A 23,417-nucleotide genomic window follows, 5' to 3' on the forward strand; every position below is an offset into this window, starting at 1 on the left:
ACTCTTGAACCAGATCTGACACTCACTGGAAAAAACACAATATGGTAGGCTAAAGGCCAGTGTGCTCTGTTCTCATCCATTAGTTCCCAGAAGCTGATATAGCTGTCATTACTTGGCCTTGCATAGAGCCTTCCATCTCCCCTGAAGAAGTCCAGCATACGTCTTAGACACTAGCTTTTTCCAGGATTTGGCCTTACATATATAATTGGTCCAACTTCATAGAAAAACTCGTTTGCTGGGTGAAGACTTGTATTTCTCAGTACACCTGGTGCACAAAGGGAGAGTTATTTCTGTAACTGTAACAGAATTAAACTTCAGAATTACCAGCCTTAAGACTCACCCTGCCACATTTGTAATGAAGTATATGAGAGACGATAGAATAAAACAAGTGGGAATAACTGGCTGCTTTAAAATCTACCAGAAAAGTCAGCATTTTTCTTTAATGTATTTCTATTTAGCATATTTGAAAGGGAGACAAAAATATAAATCATTACAATCAAAGAGCAGATGGAGCAGATGGGAGCATGCAGAGTTTAAAGGGAAAGTAAAAAACAAGAGTCATGTCAGGAAGAGGAGTATTAGCTTTGAACTTGCTTATACAAGTCTCATTCTGCAACAAAATATACTGCCAATATGATGCAAGGGGAACATCACTGACTTCTTCTCTAAGTCAGTTGAGTTACACCAGAGATGAAATTTGGCCCTAAATAAACTGGTAAAAGTGTTATTGAGGGTTGGGTATGATGGTTCTTTTACAGACTTCTAGGAACTAAAACAGCACTGGCATGAAAAGGGTGAAGTGAGACACTTTCAATAAGGACAATCAGAGAGCCTTATAGGCAGCTATAACTCTGCCTTATCATTTAGCTCCCCACATACCCAAAAGGGCCCTCAGCAGAGGTCTGAGTCCCAGTTCAGGTCATTATAAATTCTATCTTGTTGTTTTTACCAAAAATTAGAAAATCATAGAACAATGTAGATACAAAATAAGCCTTCTTAGACCAATGCTATAGGAGATGCTTCTTGGTGGGCTGCCCTCTTACAGCTACAGCCCACAAGCTTTGGTAGTTCAAGGGTATGTCTACGCTACAAAATTAGGTTGATTTTATAGAAGTTGATCTTTAGAACATGATTTTATACAGTCGATTGTGTGTGTCCCCACTAAGCACATTAAGTCGGTGGAGTGCGTCCTCAATACCATGGCTAGCATTGACTCACGGAGCGGTGCATTATGGGTAGCTATCCCACAGTACCCGCAGTCTCCACTGCCCATTGGAATTCTGGGTTAAGCTCCCAATGCCTGATGGGGCAAAAACATTGTCGTGGGTGGTTTTGGGTACATGTTGTCAGTCTCCCCTCCGTCCCTCCGTGAAAGCAACAGCAGACAATCGTTTTTCACCTTTTTTCCTGGGTTACGCATGCAGATGCCATAGCACAGCAAGCATGGAGCCCGCTCAGCCCACCGCTGCTGTTGTGAGCATTGTAAACACCTTGCGCATTATCCTGCGGTATGTGCAGAACCTGCCTAGGAGACGCCAGCACGAAGACAATTGTGAGGAGGCCATGGACACAGACATTCCTGAAAGCACAGGATGTGGCAATTGGGACATCATGGCGGCAGTGGGGCAGGTTGATGCAGTGGAACACTGATTCTGGGCCCGGCAAACAAACACAGATTGGTGGTACCACATAATGTTGCGGGTATGGGATGATTCCCAGTGGCTGCAAAACTTTTGCATGCCTAAGGCCACTTTCCTGGAACGTTGTGAGTTGCTTTCCCCCACCCTGAAGCGTAGGAATACCATGATGAGAGCTGCCCTGACAGTTGAGAAGTGAGTGGTGATAGCCCTGTGGTCTCTTGTAACTCCTGACTGCTACCAGTCAGTCAGGAATCAATTTGGAGTGGGCAAATCTACTGTGGGGACTTCTGTGATCCAAGTAGCCAATGCAATCACTGACGTTCTGCTATCAAGGGTAGTGACTCTGGGAAATATGCAGGTCACAGTGGATGGTTTTGCTGCAATGGGGTTCCCTAGCTGTGGTGGGGTGATAGACAGAACGCATATCCCTATCTTGGCACTGGATCACCTTGCCAACCAGTACGTAAACCGCATGGGGCACTTCCCAATGGTGCTGCAAGCACTGGTGGATCACAAGGGACATTTCATCGACATCAACGTGGGATGGCCGGGAAAGGTGCCTGACGCTCGCATCTTCGGGAACTCCAGGCTGTTTGAGCAGCTGCAAGAAGGGACTTACTTCCCAGACCAGAAAATTACCATTGGGGATGCTGAAATGCCTATAGTTATCCTTGGGGACCCAGCCTACCCCTTGCTCCCATGGCTCATGAAGCCGTACACAGGCAGCCTGGACAGTAGTAAGGAGCAGTTCAACTATAGGCTGAGCAAGTGCAGAATGGTGGTAGAATGTGCCTTTGGATGTTTAAAAGCTCGCTGGCACTGTTTGCTGACTAGGTTAGACCTCAGCGCAACCAACATTCCCATTTGTTATTGCTCCTTGCTGTGTGCTCCATAATATCTGTGAGAGTAAGGGGGAGATGTTTATGGCAGGCTGGGAGGTTGAGGCAAATTGTCTGGCGGCTGATTTTGAGCAGCCAGACACCAGGGTGATTAGAAGAGCACAGCTAGGCATGTTGCGCATCAGAGAGGCTTTGAAAACCAGTTTCATAACTGGCCAGGCTACAGTGTGACACTTGTGGGTTTTTTTCCTTGATGCAAACCCGCCCCCTTTGCTGATCTTAATTCCCTGTAAGCCAACCACCCTCTCCCCTTCGATCACAGCTGGCAAAGGAAATAAAGTCACGATTGTTTTGAAACCATGCATTCTTTCTTTATTAATTAAAAAAAAGTGAGATAACTGACAAGGTAGCCCGGGTGGGGTCGGGGGAGAAGGAAAGGACAAGGCCACATTGCTTACTGAAGCCACACTACAAATCAAAACCGTTTGCTTGAATGACAGCCTTCTGTTGCTTGGGCCATCCTCTGGAGTGTAGCGGCTGGGTGGCTGGAGCCTCCCCCCCACTGCATTCTTAGGCATCTGGGTGAGGAGGATATGGAACTTGGGGAGGAGGGCAGGTGGTTATACGGTGGATGCACTGGTGGTCTGTGCTCTCGTTGCCTTTCCTGCAGCTCCACCAGACACGTGAGCATGTCTGTTTACTCCCCCATTAGCCTCAGCATCGCCTCCTGCCTCTTCTCATCATGCTCACTTAATGCCTCCATGGATTCGGCTGTGCCCTATCACTGCGGGAGGACTGCATGAGCTCGGAAAACAGGTCATCGTGAGTGCGTTTTTTTTGCCTTCTAATCTGCGATAATCTCATGGATGGAGATGATAGGGGGAGCATAGAAACATTTGCACTTGCAGGGGGGATAAAAAGGGAGAGTAAAATTTAAGATGATACATTTCTGAGAACAAAAGGGAGTTTCTTTCACAGTGAATCAAGCAATTCACAGCAGACAGTACGTGTGCTTTAGGTACAAGGTCGCATTTTGCCTTTTATGTTGAGAGCCTGCCGGTATGGTGACACATCACACACGGCTGGGCAACAGAATTCCTTTTCCAGGCAGCCATGGTAAGCCAAAGGATATGCAGGGTTGGCTTCTTCCACCTTCATAACACGTGGGAATGGTTTCAAACTGCAGCACCCTCCTTTCCCATAGCAAGCAATGCCAGTTGGGTCTGCCATTTATAAGGAGGGGCTGTGGTTTTTGGGTGGATGTGCAGCACACACCTCCCCCCACGCCACTGTGTGGCTTTTCTCTGGGATGATCCCTTCACCCCTCCTCCCACCGGGGGGCTATTCTCAGGGATGGTCCCTTTTAGCCAAGCGCAAACAGCCCAGCATGAACAGCGTCCTTTTACTGTTCCCTTACAAAAATTCCCATATTTCAACCAGGTGACCATGAATGATATCACTCTCCTGAGGCTAACACAGAAAGATATAGACTGAATGTTGCTTGAATGTGACCAAAACCCAGGATCATTCGCTGCCATGCTTTGTGCTGCAATGATTCCAGTCTACTTGCTACTGGCTTGGCATGGTAAAGTGTCCTACCGTGGAGGACAAAATAAGGCAGCCCTCCCCAGAAACCTTCTGCAAAGACTTTCAGAGTACCTCCAGGAGAGCTTCATGGAAATGTCCCTGGAGGATTCCTGCTCCATCCCCAGACACGTTAACAGACTTTTCCAGTAGCCGCGAATGCATCCCAGTTCTTCAGGGCAAATCAAACATTAAACACTATTGCTTTTAAACCCTGTACTGTAGTTACAAATGTGCACTCACCAGAGGTGCCTTCTCCAGCTTCAGGGTCTGGGATCCTGCCTTGGGAGGGTATTGGCTCCAGGGTGATGAAAAGGTCCTGGCTGCTGAGGAGAATTGATTCACCGCTTGCCTGCTACACATTCTCCTCCTCCCCAAAATCCTCCTCCCTGTTGCCTGAGAGTCCCCCCTTGCAGGTGTCCATGGACAGTGGTAGGGTAGTGGTAGGGTCCCCCTCTAGAGTGCCATGCAACTGATCATAGAAGCAGCATGTATGGGGCTCTGACCCAGAGCAACCTTTTGCCGCCTTTGTCTTTTGGTAGGCTTGCCAGAGCCCCTTAACTTTCACGCAGCACTGCTGTGTGTCCCTGTTGTAGCCTCTGTCCACTATGCCCTGTGTGATTTTGGCATATATATTAGCATTTCTTCTTTTCGATCAGAGTTCGGCCTGCACAGATTCTTCTCCCCATACAGCAATCAGATCCAGTGTCTCCCATTCAGTCCATGCTGGAGCTCGTTTGTGACTCTGGGGGGACTGCATAGTCACCTGTGCTGCTGAGCTCACTACGCTAACCAAACAGGAAATTAAATTCAAAATTTTCCGGGGCTTTTCCTGTGTACCTGGCTAGTGCATCGGAGTTGAAAGTGCTGTCCAGAGCAGTCACATTGGAGCACTCTGGGATAGCTCCCGGAGGCCAATACCATTGAATTGCGTCTGCACTACCCCAAATTCAACCCAGCAAGGTCAATTTTAGTGCTACTCCCCTCGCCAGGGAGGATTACAGAAGTCAATTTTAAGAGCCCTTTAGGTCGACGGAACAGGGTTGGTTATGTAGACGCATTGCTTATGTCAAGGTTCCTCCCCCACTCTGAACTCTAGGGTACAGATGTGGGGACCTGCATGAAAAACCTCCTAAGCTTATCTTTACCAGCTTAGGTCAAAAACTTCCCCAAGGTACAAAATATTCCCCCCCGTTGTCCTTGGACTGGCCGCTACCACCACCAAACTAATACTGGTTACTGGGGAAGAGCTGTTTGGACGCGTCCTTCCCCCCAAAATACTTCCCAAAACCTTGCACCCCACTTCCTTTGGTAAAAAGCCTCACCAATTTGCCTAGGTGACTACAGACCCAGACCCTTGGATCTTAAGAACAATGAACAATCCTCCCAACACTTGCACCCCCCCTTTCCTGGGAAATGTTGGATAAAAAGCCTCACCAATTTGCATAGGTGACCACAGACCCAAACCCTTGGATCTGAGAACAATGAAAAAGCATTCAGTTTTTTACAAGAAGACTTTTAATAAAAATAGAAGTAAATAGAAATAAAGAAATCCCCCCTGCAAAATCAGGATGGTAGATATCTTACAGGGTAATTAGATTCAAAAACATAGAGAACCCCTCTAGGCAAAACCTTAAGTTACAAAAAAGATACACAGACAGAAATAGTTATTCTATTCAGCACAATTCTTTTCTCAGCCATTTAAAGAAATCATAATCTAACACATACCTAGCTAGATTACTTACTAAAAGTTCTAAGACTCCATTCCTGGTCTATCCCTGGCAAAGACCAGCATACAGACACAGACCCTTTGTTTCTCTCCCTCCTCCCAGCTTTTGAAAGTATCTGGTCTCCTCATTGGTCATTTTGGTCAGGTGCCAGCGAGGTTACCTTTAGCTTCTTAACCCTTTACAGGTGAGAGGAGCTTTCCCCTGGCCAGGAGGGATTTCAAAGGGGTTTACCCTTCCCTTTATATTTATGACAGCTTATAAAAATCGACCTAACACAGCTAAATTCGACCTAACCTCATAGTGTAGACCAGGGCCAAGTCTCAATCAACATTTGGTGTTATATCATTTTACCACATCAAGATGAAGACTCCCACAAATAAAGTTAGCTCATAAATAAGAAGACTTTTCTTCTGAATACCATTTTTGGCTGACTTCTATCTCTCACACCATCACAAATATGCGTGAAATGTTTGGCATTATTCCCCCTTTTCTGTTTCAGTGCTCCATTTCCTTCTTTCCTCCAAAGTTTACATACATAGTTCAGGGGAGGTTTGTACTTGTATATTTAGAATCATTGTGCTTGCAAAACATCATCTTTTCTATATGTTATTAACTAACAAATGGGCTGCAGTTTTTTTCAGGACAACTAGATCAAAAGAGACCAGAATCTGGTCTATAATTTGACTTTGTAACTAAGATTAGCACCAGGCTCTACATGTTCCATACATACAGAACACTAGTTATTACAATTTACAGTGAATAGGTAGAATTCATATTAGGCCACTTTCAGCCCTAGTGTAAAAGTGGGCACAACTCCTGTCATAAATATAAAGGGAAGGGGTTAAGAAGCCCTGACACAGTACTATACAATCCTCTTACCTGTAAAGGGTTAAGAAACTCAAGTAACCTGGCTGGCACCTGACCAAAATGACCAATAAGAGGACAAGGTACTTTTAAATCTGGGTGGGGGGAGGAGGCTTTGTCTGTCTGTGTGATACCTCTGTCTAGGGACAGATCAAGAAAGCAAGCAATCCAACTCCTATAGAGTTAGTAAGTAATCTAGCTAGAAAATGCTTTCGATTTTCTTTTGTTTTTTGGCTTGTGAAATTCGCTGTGCTGGAGGGAATGTGTATTCCTGTTTCTGTTTCTTTTTGTTACTTAAGATTTTGTCTAGAGGGATTCTCTTTGTTTTGAATCTGACTGCCTGTAAGATTATCTTCCATTCTAATTTCACAGAGGTGCTTCTTTTACCTTTTTTCTTTCTAATAAAGTTCTGTTTCTTTTAAGAGCCTGACTGATTTTCTATGATCCTAAGACCCAGGGGTTTGGGTCTGTGATCACTTTGTAACCAATTGGTTAGGATATTATTCTCAAGCCTTCCCAGGAAAGGGGGTGTAAGGCTTGATGGGATATTTTGTGGGAATAGGAACTCCAAGTGGTCCTTTCTCTGATTCTTTGTTAAATCACTTGGTGGTGGCAGCTTACCCTCCAAGGGCAAAGAGTTTGTGCCTCGGGGAAGTTTTACCCTAAGCTGGTAGAAATAAGCTTAGGGGGTCTTTCATGTGGGTCCCCACATCCTGTATCCTAAAATTCAGAGTGGGGAGGGAATCCTGACAACTCCCATTGACTTTAGAGGGAGTTGCACTTACACTAAGGCTGAATTTTGTCTATAATCTCCTGGATTTAAGCAGAAACTGTAACAAGTGAAGAATTCAATATTCTGTATTGGGCAAGTCCCTGTTTTGAACCTGAAGCCAACAGTTAACAAAATAACCCCTGGAAGTGCAAACTCCCTTGTTACAGCTCATGGTCACACAGCAATAGCAGGATTCTGGGAACTGCCACAGGAAGAAAAGTCCTTTAACATTAAAGGCCAATGGAGGAAGATTTAGATGATCTAGTTTGAAAGAATTCTACCTGTCTCTGCTCTTAAACTTGGCGCAGTCATCTCTCAGACAGAAGCACTGGACTCTGAATGTGTCAGAGATGTCTTTTTCCTTGTTGGGTCTGTCTAGCCAAGTAAGCTTCAACAGCCCCATATGTGACCCACAAATGCTCCTTATGAAATAGCACATTACAAAATGTACATGAAATACAGAGCACCTATAAAGAGAAAAAAATTCCTCCAGGCTCTTTAGACCAAGATGGAGAGAGATCAGAGAACCCTCAGTCTCAATCTGCTGAGGTGTTAGATACTTTATGCCAGAGGTTCTCAACCTTTTTCTTTCTAAGGCTCCCCAACATATATAAAAACTCCACAGCCCACCTGTGCCATTGGTTTTCTGTGTATAAAAGCCAGGGATGGCATTAGGAAGTAGCGTGCAGGGCATTTGCCTGGGGCCCCATGCCACAGGGACTCCACCGAAGCTACACTGCTCAGGCTTTGGCTTCAGCCCCTGGTGGCAGGGCTCAGGGCCCAAGCTTCAGCCCCCTGCAGGTGGGCTTTGGGTTTCTGCCCTGGGCCCAAGTGAGTCTAACTGGCTTTGCTTGGAGGACCCCCTGAAACATGCTCATGGCCCCCTACGGGGTCCCAGACCCCTGGTTGAGAACCACTGCTTTATGCCACATGGCATAAAAATCATGTACCAGCATTTACTGAAGAGGCACTTGCTCCCTAGGCAAAAAGCAATTTGTTAATTAGAAAAGTAAGATGAACTGGGAAGTGCTGAACTCTCTCTTGAAACCTTTAATTTTCCAGTTTCAGGAAATAAGGAGAGTTGTTTTAAACAGGTTATGTAAAATGGGTATTGAAAGAAAGCACAGAATAGAGTTAAAAAACCTAAATTGTTTGTTTAAACTATATGAACTGAAGTAGTGTCTTCTTGTGTGGTTACAAAATTGTCACAGAAACTGGCAGATTGTTTAAGATTCAAGGAATGATGTGTATGTGGAACATGAAACAATTGTTTTTTTATGAGGCATGTTTGCTACCTCTTTTGGACATTTCATCTTTGAAAAGCATTTGCCAACTTACCCAACCTAGCAAAGCACTTCCTATATGCAGGATAGCAGGAGGACTATTTGCATACTTAAAGTTAAGCATGTTCTTGCTGGATCAGGGCCTCACTAAATACAACAGGAAGCATCTTCATCACAGTCAGAATTATACACTGTGGCTAGGGTATTTAATATCATACAATTCAACCTGATTTTTTTCAGACTCTGAAAAATATTCTGACAAGGTCAGATAAGAATAGGAAACAGCCAACATCATCATCCGAACAGCTGGATCTTGAGCAACTTCTGAGATGTGGCCAATTTTTTAAACATGTCCACTAAAGTTGGATGATAATCTTGCGACACCTAAGTGGTTTCAGTGAAGCTATACCAATCTATTCCAGCAGTGACTTGCTGACAGTTGTACAGTCAGTCATTGGCAAAACTGGAATTAGAATTCTAATAAAGTGGTGAGGCATGATCTCCCTTTACAAAAGCTGTGTTGATTCTTCCAACATATCGTGTTCATCTGTGTGTCTGATAATTCTGTTCTTTACTATAGTTTCAGCCAGTCAGCCTGGTAGTGAATTTAGGCTTGCTGGCCTGGAATTGCCTCTGGAGCCCCCCCCTCTTGTTTTTTTTAAAGGCATCCCATTAGCTAACTGCCAGTCATCTGATACAGAGGATGACTTAAGTGATAGGATATATACTGCAGTTAGTAGTTCTGCAATCTCATATTTGAGTTCCTTCAGAACTTTTGAATGAATGCCATCTTGGTCTGGTGTCTTAGAATCATAGAAGATTAGAGTTGGAAGAGACCTCAGGAGGACATCTAGTCCAACCCCCTTGTCAAGGTTCCTTCCCCACTGAACTCTAGGGTACAGACGTGGAGACCTGCACGAAAGACCCCCTAAGCTTATTCTTACCAGCTTAGGTTAAAACTTCCCCATGGTACAAACTTTTACCTTTTGTCCTTGGACCTTATGCTGCCACTACCAAGCTTGTTAAACAAAGAACAGGGAAAGAGCCCACTTGGAGATGCCTTCCCCCCAAAATATCCCCCCAAGCCCTACACCCCCTTTCCTGGGGAAGGCTTGATAAAAATCCTCACCAATTTGCATAGGTGAACACAGACCCAAACACTTGGATCTTAAGAACAATGAAAAAGCAATCAGGGTCTTAAAAGAGAATTTTAATTAAAGAAAAAGTAAAAGAAAAACCTCTGTAAAATCAGGAAGGGAAATACCTTACAGAGTAGTCAGATTCAAAACAGAGAATCCCTCTAGGCAAAACCTTAAGTTACAGAAAGACACAAAAACAGGAATATACATCCCATTCAGCACAACTTATTTTATCAGCCATTTAAACAAAACAGAATCTAACATATATCTTAACTAGATTGCTGACTAACTCTTTACAGGAGTTCTGACCTGCATTCCTGCTCTGGTCCCGGCAAAAGCATCACACACACACACACACACGCAGACAGGACCCTTTGTTTCCCCCTCCTCCAGCTTTGAAAGTATCTTGTCTCCTCATTGGTCATTTTGGTCAGGTGCCAGCGAGGTTATCCTGGCTTCTTAACCCTTTACAGGTGATAGGGCTTTTATAGTTCTGTATATAGAAAAGTGGTTACCCTTCCCTTTATATTTATGACACCACTGCTCAAAGCAGGACCAACACCAACTAAATCATCCCAGCCAGGGCTTCGTCAAGCTGGGCCTTAAAAACCTCTAAGGATGGAGATTCCACCACCCTCCTAGTGAAATAGTGAAATATCCAACCTAGACCTCCCCCACTGCAACTTGAGACCATTGCTCCTTGTTCTGTCATCTGCCACCACTGAGAACAGCCGAGCTCCAGCCTCTTTGGAACGCCCCCCGCATCAGGTACTTGAAGGCTTCTATCAAACCCCCCCTTGCTCTTTTCATCTGCAGACTAAACAAGCCCAGTTCTCTCAGCCTCTCCTCATAAGTCACGTGCCCCAGCTCCCTGATCATTTTTGTTGCCCTCCGCTGGATTCTCTCCAATTTGTCCACATCCCTTCTGTAGTGGGGGGACCAAAACTGGACACAATACTCCAGATGTGGCCTCATCAGTGCCGAATAGAGGGCACTATATATTTGCCTTTTTCCAGTCGGCTGGGACCTCCCCCGATGGCCACAAGTTTTCAAAGATAATGGCCAATAGCTCTGCAATCACATCAGCCAATTCCCTCAGCACCCTCGGAGGCATTAGATCTGGACCCATGGACTTGTGCATGTACAGCTTTTCTAAATAGTCCTTAACCTGTTCTTTCACCACTGGGGTGAAACCTGTTCTTTCACCACTGCTCACCTCCACCCCATGCTGTGTTGCCCAGTGCAGCAGTCTGGGAGCTGACCTTGTCTGTGAAGATCAAAGCAAAAAAGCATTAGGTACTTCAGCTTTTTCCACAACATCTGTCACTGGATTACCTCCCCCATTCATTAAGGGTCCCACACTTTCCCGAACCTTTTTCTTGTTGCTAACATTATTACTATTTAATTTAATCAATTTCTTCTAAAACCTCCTCTAGCAACATCTCCATCTGAAATTAGACGAAGGTTTCTAACCATCAGAGGAGTGAAGTTCTGGAATAGTCTTCCAAGGGAAGCAGTGGGGACAAAAGACCTATCTGGCTTCAAGATTAAACTCGGTAAGTTTATGGAGGAGATGGTATGATGGGATAACATGATTTTGGCAATTAATTGCTCTTTGAATATTCATGGTAAATAGGCCAAAGGCCTGTGATGGGATGTTAGATGGGGTGGGATCTGAATTACTACAGAGAATTCTTTCCTGGGTATCTGGCTGGTGAATCCTGTCCATATGCTCAGGGTTCAGCTGATCACCATATTTGTGGTCGGGAAGGAATTTTCCTCCAGGGCAGATTGGAAGAGGCCCTGGGGTTTTTTCGCCTTTCGCTGTAGCATGGGGCACTGGTCAATTGCTGGAGGATTCTCTGCACACTGAAGTCTTTAAACCATGATTTGAGGACTTCAGTAGCTCAGATATAGGTGAGAGGTTTATCGCAGGAGTGGGTGGGAGAGATACCATGGCCTGCATTGTGCAGGAGGTCGGACTAGACGATCATAACGGTCCCTTCTGAACTTGGTATCTATGAATCTATTAATCTGGGATGTTGACGAAAAGAATTCATTTATCTTCTCTGCAGTGACCTTGTCTTCCTTGAGTTCTCCTTTAGCACCTTGACAGTCCAGTGGCCCTAATGACTGGTTGGGTCTGATGTACTTTAAAAAAATTGCTGTTAGTTTGTGTGTCTTTTTCTAGTTGCTCTTCAAACTCTTTTTTAGTCTGCCTTGTTATACTTTTACAAGTGACTTGCCAGAGTTTTTGATCCTTTCTATTTTCCTCAGTAGGATTTGACTTCTAATTTTTAAAGGATGTCTGTCTCTGCCTTTTTTTACTCTGTTGTTTGGGGGCAGGGCTGGATCCTCTTATGGTTTATTTTTGTTTGGGGTGCATGCCTATATATTATATATATTTATAGTTTGAGCCTCTATTATGGTGTTTTTAAAAAGTTTTGCCCTTATGAGTGTTCCTTTTAATATCCATGTAACTAGCATTTTTGTGTAGTTCTCTTTTTTGAAGTTAAATGCTACTGTGGTGGGTTTCTTTGGTATTCCCCCCTCCCCCAAGGATGTTAAATATTATATTATGGTCACTGTTACCGAGCGGTTTAGCTGTAGACCAGATCCTGTGCTCCACTTTGGACTAAATCAAGAATTGATCCTACTCTTGTGGGTTCCAGGACTAGGTGCTCCAAACAGTCAGAAACTCCTTTCATTTATTTATTTTTAACACCACAAAAACCCAGTCTACCAATAAAGTTTGTAAAAATTAAATCATGTGTTTTGTTGTCACCAGTAGAATGAAAGAACTAAGCACTAAGAACATTCATAGCTCTCTCTTTGAGAAATCATACAAGTTAATCCTCAAGCGTCTCAATTCAATGTAAACTGATCAATAAAGAACAATCATTCTAACACAGAATGACAATATATAAATAGGACATTTCAGTAAGTGATATGTATGTGCATGAGAATATTGCTTCTGTAGGTCTGAGCTGCGTTGTTTAGAAAATTCAGCACCTCTAGTGACAGTTTAATTTTGATATCAATATAGCAAGTTGCTGCTGGATCTTCTTTTGACAGGTTTGGTCCAAAGCAAAACTGGAGGGAACTGTTCACTAGAAGTGCTACTGGTAAACTCTGGTGAACAGTCAGTTCTAAGGACCTTTAGCTTTGGAGTTATTGCTCCTTTCCCTGATGGCTGAATTTTGAACCTAAATGAGTTCATGCTGAAGAGTAATCCTAAAAAGCTTAACAAATCATATCACTGACAGAAATAAGTGTGGAAGAGGAGAGTGTTACAGCACTGACTATCACTTAGTTTCTTTCTAAAAGCGTTTTGTCTACACTACAAAAAATTACTCACTGCAGACAATCGGTGGCAGCAGCAGCAAGTGCAGATGAACCAATACCGTGCATTGTTTAATTGCAAATGTGGTCTTAGGAAAATGCTCTTTAGTACCTCCACAACTTCTCACATGGCAGGTCATCTGATGTGTTTCTCTATCCTAATTGGATAAGTGTCGATCTTAGGATGAAGTTTCTTTTGCAAATACTCATGAGCATGAACATGAAGTTTTCTTTCCATTAATATTTTGAAATATTTGATTCAAATTCAGAGTTTGTGTGCATTCCTTTTAGTAAACTGAATACTTGCAGAAATCAAAGCTAGGGATTGCAATGGGAATTCTACCTTATACAGCCCCCATTAGAATAGTATCTGAGTCCCTCACAATCTTTAATGTCTATGTAGCCTTACAACATCCCCGAAGAAAGGCATTACTATCATCCCCATTTTACAGTTTAGGAACAGAGAGACTAAAGCCTAGTCTACACTTTAAACCTATACCAGCATAGCTATGACTGTCAGCACAGTAGCAATATAGCTATGTTGACAAAAACCCCAGCAAAGATGTAGCTATGCTGAAGAGGACATCTGCTGGCCTAACTAATATTGTGCATGGAGGTGCTGTTCCTGTACCTATAGATCTCCTCCTTCTGTCAGCAGTTGCTACATCTACACTAGAGGTCCATACTAACATAATATAATGTCTATATTACAGGGCTTAAGTGTCACACTGGAAGCTGCAGCAGGAACTGAATCTTGGTCTCCCAAGTCACAGACTAGCCCTCTAGCCACTGGACCATCCTTCCAACTTTTTCAGAAACTTGAATTAATATCATTGAGAATATTTTTTGCAGTATTCACTCACTCTTTGTAAAGAGTTTGTAACTTTATAACTATATACAGTCAGAAGCCCCATCCTACATTCCTTTCCACACCTGAAACCTCCATTCATTTCACTGGGAATTTGGGATGCACAAGGAATGTAGGACCTGATCCTGCAGTCTGGGTATTTTGTTTTCTTAAAGCATTTTCCATAATTTAGGTTTCAAATCAGAAACCAGTGTATCTGACCGTATTCGGGATTCATAGCCTCACTGAAGACAAAGGCTGGTATGTGTTTAATAATCCATAATTGTTTTTGGTCTCATCACAAAAAGACAAGCATCTAACTTGGGGCAAATAATTTGGCTACATTTTTCTATACTCATGAGAGGCAAATCATGACTTTAACCTCTGGTATGTCAAAATGCAATTTGTCTGTACAAGAAGTTATTATCTGACTGCTGAACTTGCTGTAGTAGAAACAGCACTTGTTCCCTTAGCTCAGCAATTTACAGTAAATATGTTGAGTCCAACCGCATGCAGCAGTTTTAGATTTATAAAATTGCCATCCTCTCCCTTGTAAACCTTTGAAATTCAATGTACCATAGAAGTCTGAATCTTTCATTTAAGCATTATCTTTAAAATTCATTTCAATTACAGGGGCTGAAGGAGCACTCTAAAGCAAAGCGTCAAGGTGTCCCAGAGTTCAGTAAAAGCCTTTTTCCTTGAAAATAAAAAAATTCTCATTGACAAATTGCAGGCAGTGAAGTAATACTGGCAGAGCATTGCATTTGGTAGAAATGGACATTTTAGGAACAAACTCTACAGAGCCCCTGTATAACCTATCTTGGACCTTACCTTCTGTTGGGGTTTTATTGAAGGGGGCACAGAGTGCGTGGAAAGAAATTTTTAGGTGCATTCCCATGCATTATTGTATGACTTAAGTGAGCAAGTCATTTCTATTATCTGCTCTTCAAAATAAGTTTGTATTTATTGATTCAGAAAAGCAAGTTTATTGCATTAGTCCTTCAAATAAGGATAAAATTTAAACATTTCAAATCCTTGCCCCTTTTGATTATCTAACATGACATTTTTCTAAAATTGTTAGAGGCTTAGTACACTACTTACCAAAGTCAGTGGAAAAACTCCCACTTGACTTCACTGACCATTACAGATCCAGTGAAGAGATCTTACTTGTAATGCAACTGCATACCTGCCTGTAAAGATCTCTTGAGCCTCAGATTTCTGCTTCTTTTGAGTCCTGATAACCTCAAAAAAGCTTTCTACTTTCCTAAAGAGGAATTGTGCTGTAGGAAAGAGTGGCTTAATGGTTTAAATGCAACAGGATCATATGTATCCACTCATTAGTATCTGGAACTCCAACTTGCACGCACAGTCCAGACCCACAGTCAAGTTCCATCCTAACTAACCAGCTGTTCGACACCTTGCCAAAGAAATCTCCGTAATATACATTTTTTAAGATATCTTCGTTAGAGGAACTTCATGTCTAAATACTTTCTCACACGTCCATCATTAAACTGCTAAAATCTTTTCACATTTTTTTTCCTCATAATGAAATTGTTTACCTTTTAATGGGATGGAAGCAACCATATCTCAGCTTGTGAACATTTGTCTTGTTTCCTAAAACTTAAAAAAAAATTAAAAGGTCAAAATTAGTCAACAAGTGTCAGATTTTTAAAGGTTTTTAAAGTTGTATGCCTAAAGATGCATATAGGCACCTAATGGGATTTTTTAAAATGCCTAAGCAGGTTAAGCATCTAATTCTCCCTGAAATCAATGGGAGTGAGGCACCTAAATCTGCTCAGGTGCTTTTGTAAATCCCATTAGGTGTCTATTTGCCTTCTGTATTTTAAATCTTTTCAATGCACTTGGGTAACACTTTTATTTTTTTCCCCCTCCATGACCATGTGGTCTAGAAATTTGAAAATCTGGCCAAGTGATTAGCAAATGACAATAAAATGGAAGCTGGATGGCATCCAACATATTTCCTACATATAAAGCCCCAGATGCTGGAGTTTGTGAATACTTGAGAATCTCAGCTTTTATTTCAATTTTTTTTAAAAAAATTGTTTCTAGATCCCATGGTCACGGAGGAAAGGCTTAAAACCCCAAAAGGCTTAAAATACAGGAGGCAAATAAAAAGAACCCAAACATTGAGATTTTGGAAAAAATAAGAATTTTTGGCTGTGCCTGACTCATGATTTTGACATTTGGACTTTGCCCAGCAAGTCTTCATTCAGCAGGAGCAGTAAACAGGATCCAGGGCCTAGCTGAGGGCTATCCTCTCAACAATATGATAGATGCAGCTGTTTTCTTTATTACTGTGAAGTAGAGGGTTACATATGTATATAAGTACTCTATGTATTCATAAATAACCTTAATTTGAGTGACTAAGCGCTATCCAAACTAACCAATTAATTACACTTTAACATTTTCAGAGCCAAACCTCTTTATACCCAGTTTCACTCCTTTGCTAAATATGCTCCATGCATTTGCAATGGTATACAATTAACATCCCAGTGCACTGGCAAGGTAATTGGGGTAGCACTTGCAGAAGAATAAGCAACAGGGAATAGGAGAAAGTTGCCAAGAATTTGGTCTCTAAAGAAAAGAGGTGAAAGCCTTAATGAATGGTTTATTCCTGGTAGTATAAGGGTCTCTCTTTTCTCAGAAGACTAAAGACTATAAATGAAATAAAGATTTATTAACATGACTAATTAATTTTATCTTTTATTCTTCCTTTCACAATTGTAACCTATTAACATTCATAATTAGGTTGGGGGTGCTTCATTATCTAATGAAATGGAAAAGTGCAGAGAGGAACTCATTCTGATTGTACATAATCTTTATTTTTAATATGTAATTTATCAACTCAGGCTAATTACACTATGGGAATTGACATGCTTCTTGCTATTGAAATTAAAAAATTAAGATAGCTCATCTTTTCATAAGTGATTGAGGTTTTGGGACATTTGTTTCTCTTAATTAGGCTATTTAAGTATTGTAGAAGATTTGCCATTGGAGTACAGAAATCCTTTTGGCTCTAAAAGATTAATTCTTATTTTAACACTCCAACAGTCTTTGGGTCCAAACACATACCAATTTAATCCCAATTATTCCCATCATCTGAGTTGCTTTCAATATTGCCTTAAGGAGGCCTAATTTTAAACTATTGTATCTCTGAAAACCTAATAGTATGGCTTAGATGCAACCCCATTTTTTACTGCAGTTTAAGCACATTTTAGGAGATTAAATCTATGCACTCATTGTTCAGGTTAGGGCTAGATGTGCCTTTACTGTCTGTTTTGTGTAAAAGTCAGTACCTTGAGGTTCCCAAAGGAGCAGCATAGAGGAAAGAATTTTACCTCAGAACCAGAGATTGAACTCATGAATCAGAGATATTGTAAGTCCAGCAAAAATTGACCATGATTGTTAGTCAAGTCCCTTTACTTTTGTGAACATAGTCTCTAATTTCAGGGGCAGACCGAGCGAAAGGCAGCTAAACTGAAGCGTAAGACCTCACTGCACCGTAAGACACGCTCCATATGAAAAACTAGTACAGTTACAGACAGACATCTTCCTTTCCAAATGCAAACAGATGGACATCATACCAAAAGGCACGAAGGTAAAAAATCCATTACAATCTACATATCACACAGACTATGCTGACAGCTTGTGCCACACACTCGCAAAGAAACTGCGGAACCACCTGATCAACATCCTCTACAGCAAACAGGGAAAGATTAAGAATGAGCTCTCAAAACTGGATACTCTCATAAAAAATCAACCTTCCACACAAACTTCCTTGTGCTGGACTTTACTAAAACTAGACAAGCCATTTACAACACACACTTTGCTTCTCTACAAAAGAAAAAGGACAGTAAACTATCTAAACTACTACATGCTACAAGGGGCGACAACAGTGGTTCCCTTAACCCACCCAGAAATATTGTTAATCTATTAAACTATACTCTTAGCCCAGCAGAAGAATCTGTCCTATCTCGGGGCCTCTCCTTCTGCCCCTCCACCCCCATGAACATGATACAGTTCTGTGGTGACCTAGAATCCTATTTTTGACATCTCCGACTCAAGGAATATTTCCAACACACCTCTAAACAACATACTAACCCACAGAGACTTTCCTACCAAGACTACAAAAAGAAGGATTCTGGGTGCACTCCTCCTGAAGGTCGAAACAATAGACTGGACTTCTACATAGAGTGCTTCTGCACAGGCTGAAATTGTGGAAAAGCAGCATCACTTGCCCCATAACCTCAGCCGTGCAGAACACAATGCCATCCACAGCCTCAGAAACAACTCTGACATCATAATCAAAAAGGCTGACAAAGGAGGTGCTGTGGTCGTCATCATGAATAGGTCGGAATATGAACGAGAGGTTGCTAGGCAGCACTCCAACACCACTTTCTACAAGCCATTACCCTCTGATCCCATGGAGGGTTACCAAAAGAAACTACAGGTTTCAGAGTAACAGCCGTGTTAATCTGTATTCACAAAAAGAAAAGGAGTACTCTAAGGTGCCACAAGTACTCCTTTTCTTTTTGCAAAAGAAACTACAGCATTTGCTCAAGAAACTCCCTGAAAAAGCACAAGAACAAATCCACAGACGCACCCCTGGAATCCCGACCAGGGGTATTCTATCTGCTACCCAAGATCCATAAACCTAGAAATCCTAGACACCCCATCATCTCAGGCATTGGCACCCTTACAGCAGGATTGTCTGGCTATGTAGACTCCCTCCTCAGGTCCTACGCTACCAGCACTCCCAGCTATCTTCGAGACACCACTGACTTCCTGAGGAAACTACAATCCATCGGTGATCTTCCTGAAAACACCATCCTAGCCACTATGGATGTAGACGCCCTCTACACCAACATTCCACACAAAAATGGACTACAAGCTGTCAGGAACAGTATCCCCAATAATGTCACGGCAAACCGGGTGGCTGAACTTTGTGACTTTGTCCTCACCCATAACTACTTCACATTTGGGGACAAAGTATACCTTCAAATCAGCGACACTGCCATGGGTACCCGCTTGGCCCCACAGTATGCCAACATTTTTATGGCTGACTTAGAACAACGCTTCCTCAGCTCTCGTCCCCTAATGCCCCTATTCTACTTGCACTACATTGATGATGACATCTTCATCATCTGGACCCACGGAAAAGAAGCCCTTGAGGAATTCCACCATGATTTCAGCAATTTCCATCCCACCATCAACCTCAGCCTGGACCAGTCCACACAAGAGATCCACTTCCTGGACACTACGGTGCTAATAAACAATGGTCACATAAACACCACCCTATACTGGAAACCTACTGACCGCTATTCCTACCTACATGCCTCCAGCTTTCATCCAGACCATACCACACGATCCATTGTCTATAGCCAAGCTCTATGATACAACCACATTTGCGCCAACTCCTCAGACAGAGGCAAACACCTACAAGATCTCCATCAAGCATTCTTACAATTACAATACCCACCTGCTGAAGTGAAGAAACAGATTGACAGAGCCCGAAGAGTACCCAGAAGTTGCCTACTACAGGACAGGCCCAATAAAGAAAATAACAGAACGCCACTAGCCATCACCTTTAGCCCCCAACTAAAACCTCTCCAGCGCATCATCAAGGATCTACAACCTATCCTGAAGGATGATCCATCACTCACAGATGTTGGGAGACAGGCCAGTCCTTGCTTACAGACAGCCGCCCAACCTGAAGCAGATACTCACCAGCAACCACACACCACACAACAGAACCACTAACCCAGGAACCTATCTTTGCAACAAAGCCTGTTGCCAACTGTGTCCACATATCTATTCAGGGGACACCATCATAGGGCCTAATCACATCAGCCACACTATCAGAGGCTCATTCACCTGCACATCTACCAATGTGATATATGCCATCATGTGCCAGCAATGCCCCTCTGTCATGTACATTGGTCAAACTGGACAGTCTCTACGTAAAAGAATAAATGGACACTAATCAGACGTCAAGAATTAGAACATTCAAAAACCAGTTGTAAAACACTTCAATCTCTTTGGTCACTCGATTACAGACCTAAAAGTGGCAATTCTTCAACAAAAAAACATCAGAAACAGACTCCAATGAGAGACTGCTGAATTGGAATTAATTTGCAAACTGGATACAATTAACTTAGGCTTGAATAGAGACTGGGAGTGGATGTGTCATTACACAAAGTAAAACTATTTCCCCTTGTTTATTTCCCCTCCTACTGTTCTTGTAAAGTGCTGGAAATGGCACACCTTGATTATCACTACAAAAGGTTGCCCCCCCCCACATCACCCCCCCGCTCTCCTGCTGGTAATAGCTTACCTTACCTGATCACTCTCGTTACAGTGTGTATGGTAACACCCATTGTTTCATGTTCTCTGTGTATATAAATCTCCCCATTGTATTTTCCACTGAATGCAGCTGATGAAGTGAGCTGTAGCTCACAAAAGCTTATGCTCAAATAAATTTGTCAGACTAAGGTGCCATAAGTCCTCCTTTTCTTTTTACTCAATATGAAATTCACTTCAGAGTTTAAATGAGGTTGAATTAGTGATTCCCATTTGGCAAACAGAGCTCAGCACTCTATAAGGGGAGCCCTGTGTGCATGGTGGACAGCTTTCACATATGGAGATGGGATAAAGAGGTGCAAATGAGCCATAAGGAGGTCCTCTCCACTGGAAGTATTCCCTAACAGGAGCAAAACTAGCTATGCCCCACCTTATACTTAGTCCTACAGGAGTCCCTGGAACAGAAGGCGTATTTGGAGAGAACTTGTTCTTATGCCCCAGTTGTCACACTGTCCATAGGGGCTGTTGTGGCCAAAGTATAAATTAGCTCATCTCCCAGGGCTACCTTAAACCATGCCAAATCTGCCTCCAGTCTAACAGACTAAGAGAAGCATGTTGTTATTCCATGTACTAGGGAAATTGAGCCATACGGCTGAAACTTTTAAGGGTGGTCAGTGACTTGGTTGTCCAAACTGGGACGCTTAGGGCCAAAATTTAAGTTTCTCAAGTTACAAGCTTTCATAACTTTAACTGAAGTCAGTGAGAGCTTCAGATCAATGGCAGCACAGCTCCTCAGAAAAATCAGTTCCGTCACAGTAAGGAAAGGCATAGCTTCATACTCTGGTCCCCTGTGCTAGGAGAGCCATGTCCCATAGTTGCCATATATATTAGTTTCTTGCAGGTTTTTTTCTTATTTGATCATTAAACACAGCCAGCTTAGTCAATGTTTTAACTGTGAAGTCCATAGAAATTAATTTCCTTTTTAAAATGTCAAAGCCCGTTCAAATATTTTTTCTAGGCTGAAAGGTTATTTAATAGAATTCTGCTCTCACAATTTTACATACTTAACTATAACTAGAGGAGGTGGGAGTGTTAAATCAGCCTTTGTAGGGAAGCTAAAAGTTCAGTTATTGACCCATTTCTTAAGCATGAGAGACTGATGAAGAGTCACTGAAGCAAATTAAATGAGCCATTTTAATTCATAGGAAGAACCCTAAATATCGAATTCTCCTTCTAAAGTTCTGACTAAGGGACCCTTCTGTAGTAATATATGGCCTAGAAAGGGTTGTCAGGATAATGGAGGGGAGGGTCCTTCAATTTTTCAGCTCCCTCACATGTTTATACAGCACCTAGATCTAGGATTTGGGCTGCTAGATGCTTCTGCAGTACTATTACTACTTGTAAGAATACAGCAAGTGGAGTATTTCCAAAATATTCCACCTTCCACGGAAGAGAAACTTGACAGGCCTTAAGCTTCCTGTGCTGTGCCCAAGAAGGTCAGCCGGCTAAATAGACAGAAACCATCTGATGTGTATAGAAGGGAAGAATGATGGAGAAAGTAAAGGTGGGTTGATTAGAGAAGACCCACCTGGTGGGACATTACAGGAGGTGGCTGCGTGCTTACATAGAATTATGCCTGCTCCAGCACATACTAAATAAGAAGCAAGTATAACAAGTGTAACAGATAAATTATCCTGACCTTCTACCACCTCCCAGGAACTGAATCACAATTCACACAGGGCCCAGTATTGTCTCCCTTCCCTTGCACTGCATAGTTCTTTGAAACCCATAGAACCACTTGCAGAGTAAGGTAATACTCAATGTGAGTTGGGGGAGCCAGCACTGGGGACACACTGACTTGTTTAATAAGTGTCCTTGTTCTGGAAGTGAAAGAGACTTCACTCAGACCTCCAGTAAACAAGATTTACAATAAAAATGTGTTATTCCCCTTACTGTTTGGGGATGGACTAAGGCAAACTGTGTTTTATGTAAATAAAATAATTACACTCCCTAGCTTCTACATCCATCCAAGCCTGACCAATACTGCAGAAGTCAAACTTCAAAGCAAAGCTGTCAACTTGTGAGCTAAAGAGGAACTTAGAAAAGCTACTAAATCCTCTGACACCTCTCTCATTAATCCAGTGATCAGAAGAGAAGGAGGAATATAACCTTCCATAGCTGCAGTGGCTTGGAAGTATATGGATATTTCCTGCTAGGTCAGGCCTGATACCACAATATAAGTGCCAGATTCTCAGCCCTAGTTCCATCACCACTCTGCTTCCTAAGCACTTTAAAGGGGGCCCATAGCTGGTTGGTTGAGACTTTGCCTGGTAGAGGGAAAACAGACACCAGGGCAAGCTCCTATGCCAACAGGGACTTGCCATCCCTGTGGCTAAGGGGACACCCAGGTATGCCCTTTCCTTGCCAAAGCATGCACTCATGCCCCCACCCCACCCCACCCCACTCCACTCCATATTTATCTGTTTGTTCCCTAGTAATCCCCTAACACACACATCCCAGCATTTGCAGCAACTCTGTTGCTAGTTTTTAGTTATTCATTGTAATGCCCTGCCCCTTTAATTGCTTGGGCACTCTGTACTCAGAGCATGGCCTCATTTCCATTTGTTCCCAGAACAAAAAGTCACCACAGCAGATAGCTGTGTCCAAATCAGCTCCCCTGTGTCCATCCCCTTCATTGCGGAGTCCACACACACACACACACCACTCCCTTTCCCCTGCCCCAGGCCTGTAGCCATCTTTTATGGGCACAGTCCTTAGTTTGCCCAAAACAGTCTTTCAGCATTCCTGGAACGGCTCTGCATGGGTCTGCCTGGTCCCCTCCAGGGCTCACTACTGGTTAGGACTTGTATCTCTGCCCTCATGAGGGCTATCCTTTAAAGCCCCACAGCAAGACTGGGATTTCACAGGTTCCACTGCCATAATAGCAGGAGAGAGTGGGTATTGCAGGGCAGGACCAGGATCCCATGAGTCCCACAGGACCTGCTGGCATAATAGCAGGAGCAAGTGGGAATTGGGAACTGCAGGGCAGGATGGAA

This window comes from Eretmochelys imbricata, chromosome 5 (assembly GCF_965152235.1).
Source record: "Eretmochelys imbricata isolate rEreImb1 chromosome 5, rEreImb1.hap1, whole genome shotgun sequence".
NCBI lineage: Eukaryota > Metazoa > Chordata > Testudines > Cheloniidae > Eretmochelys > Eretmochelys imbricata.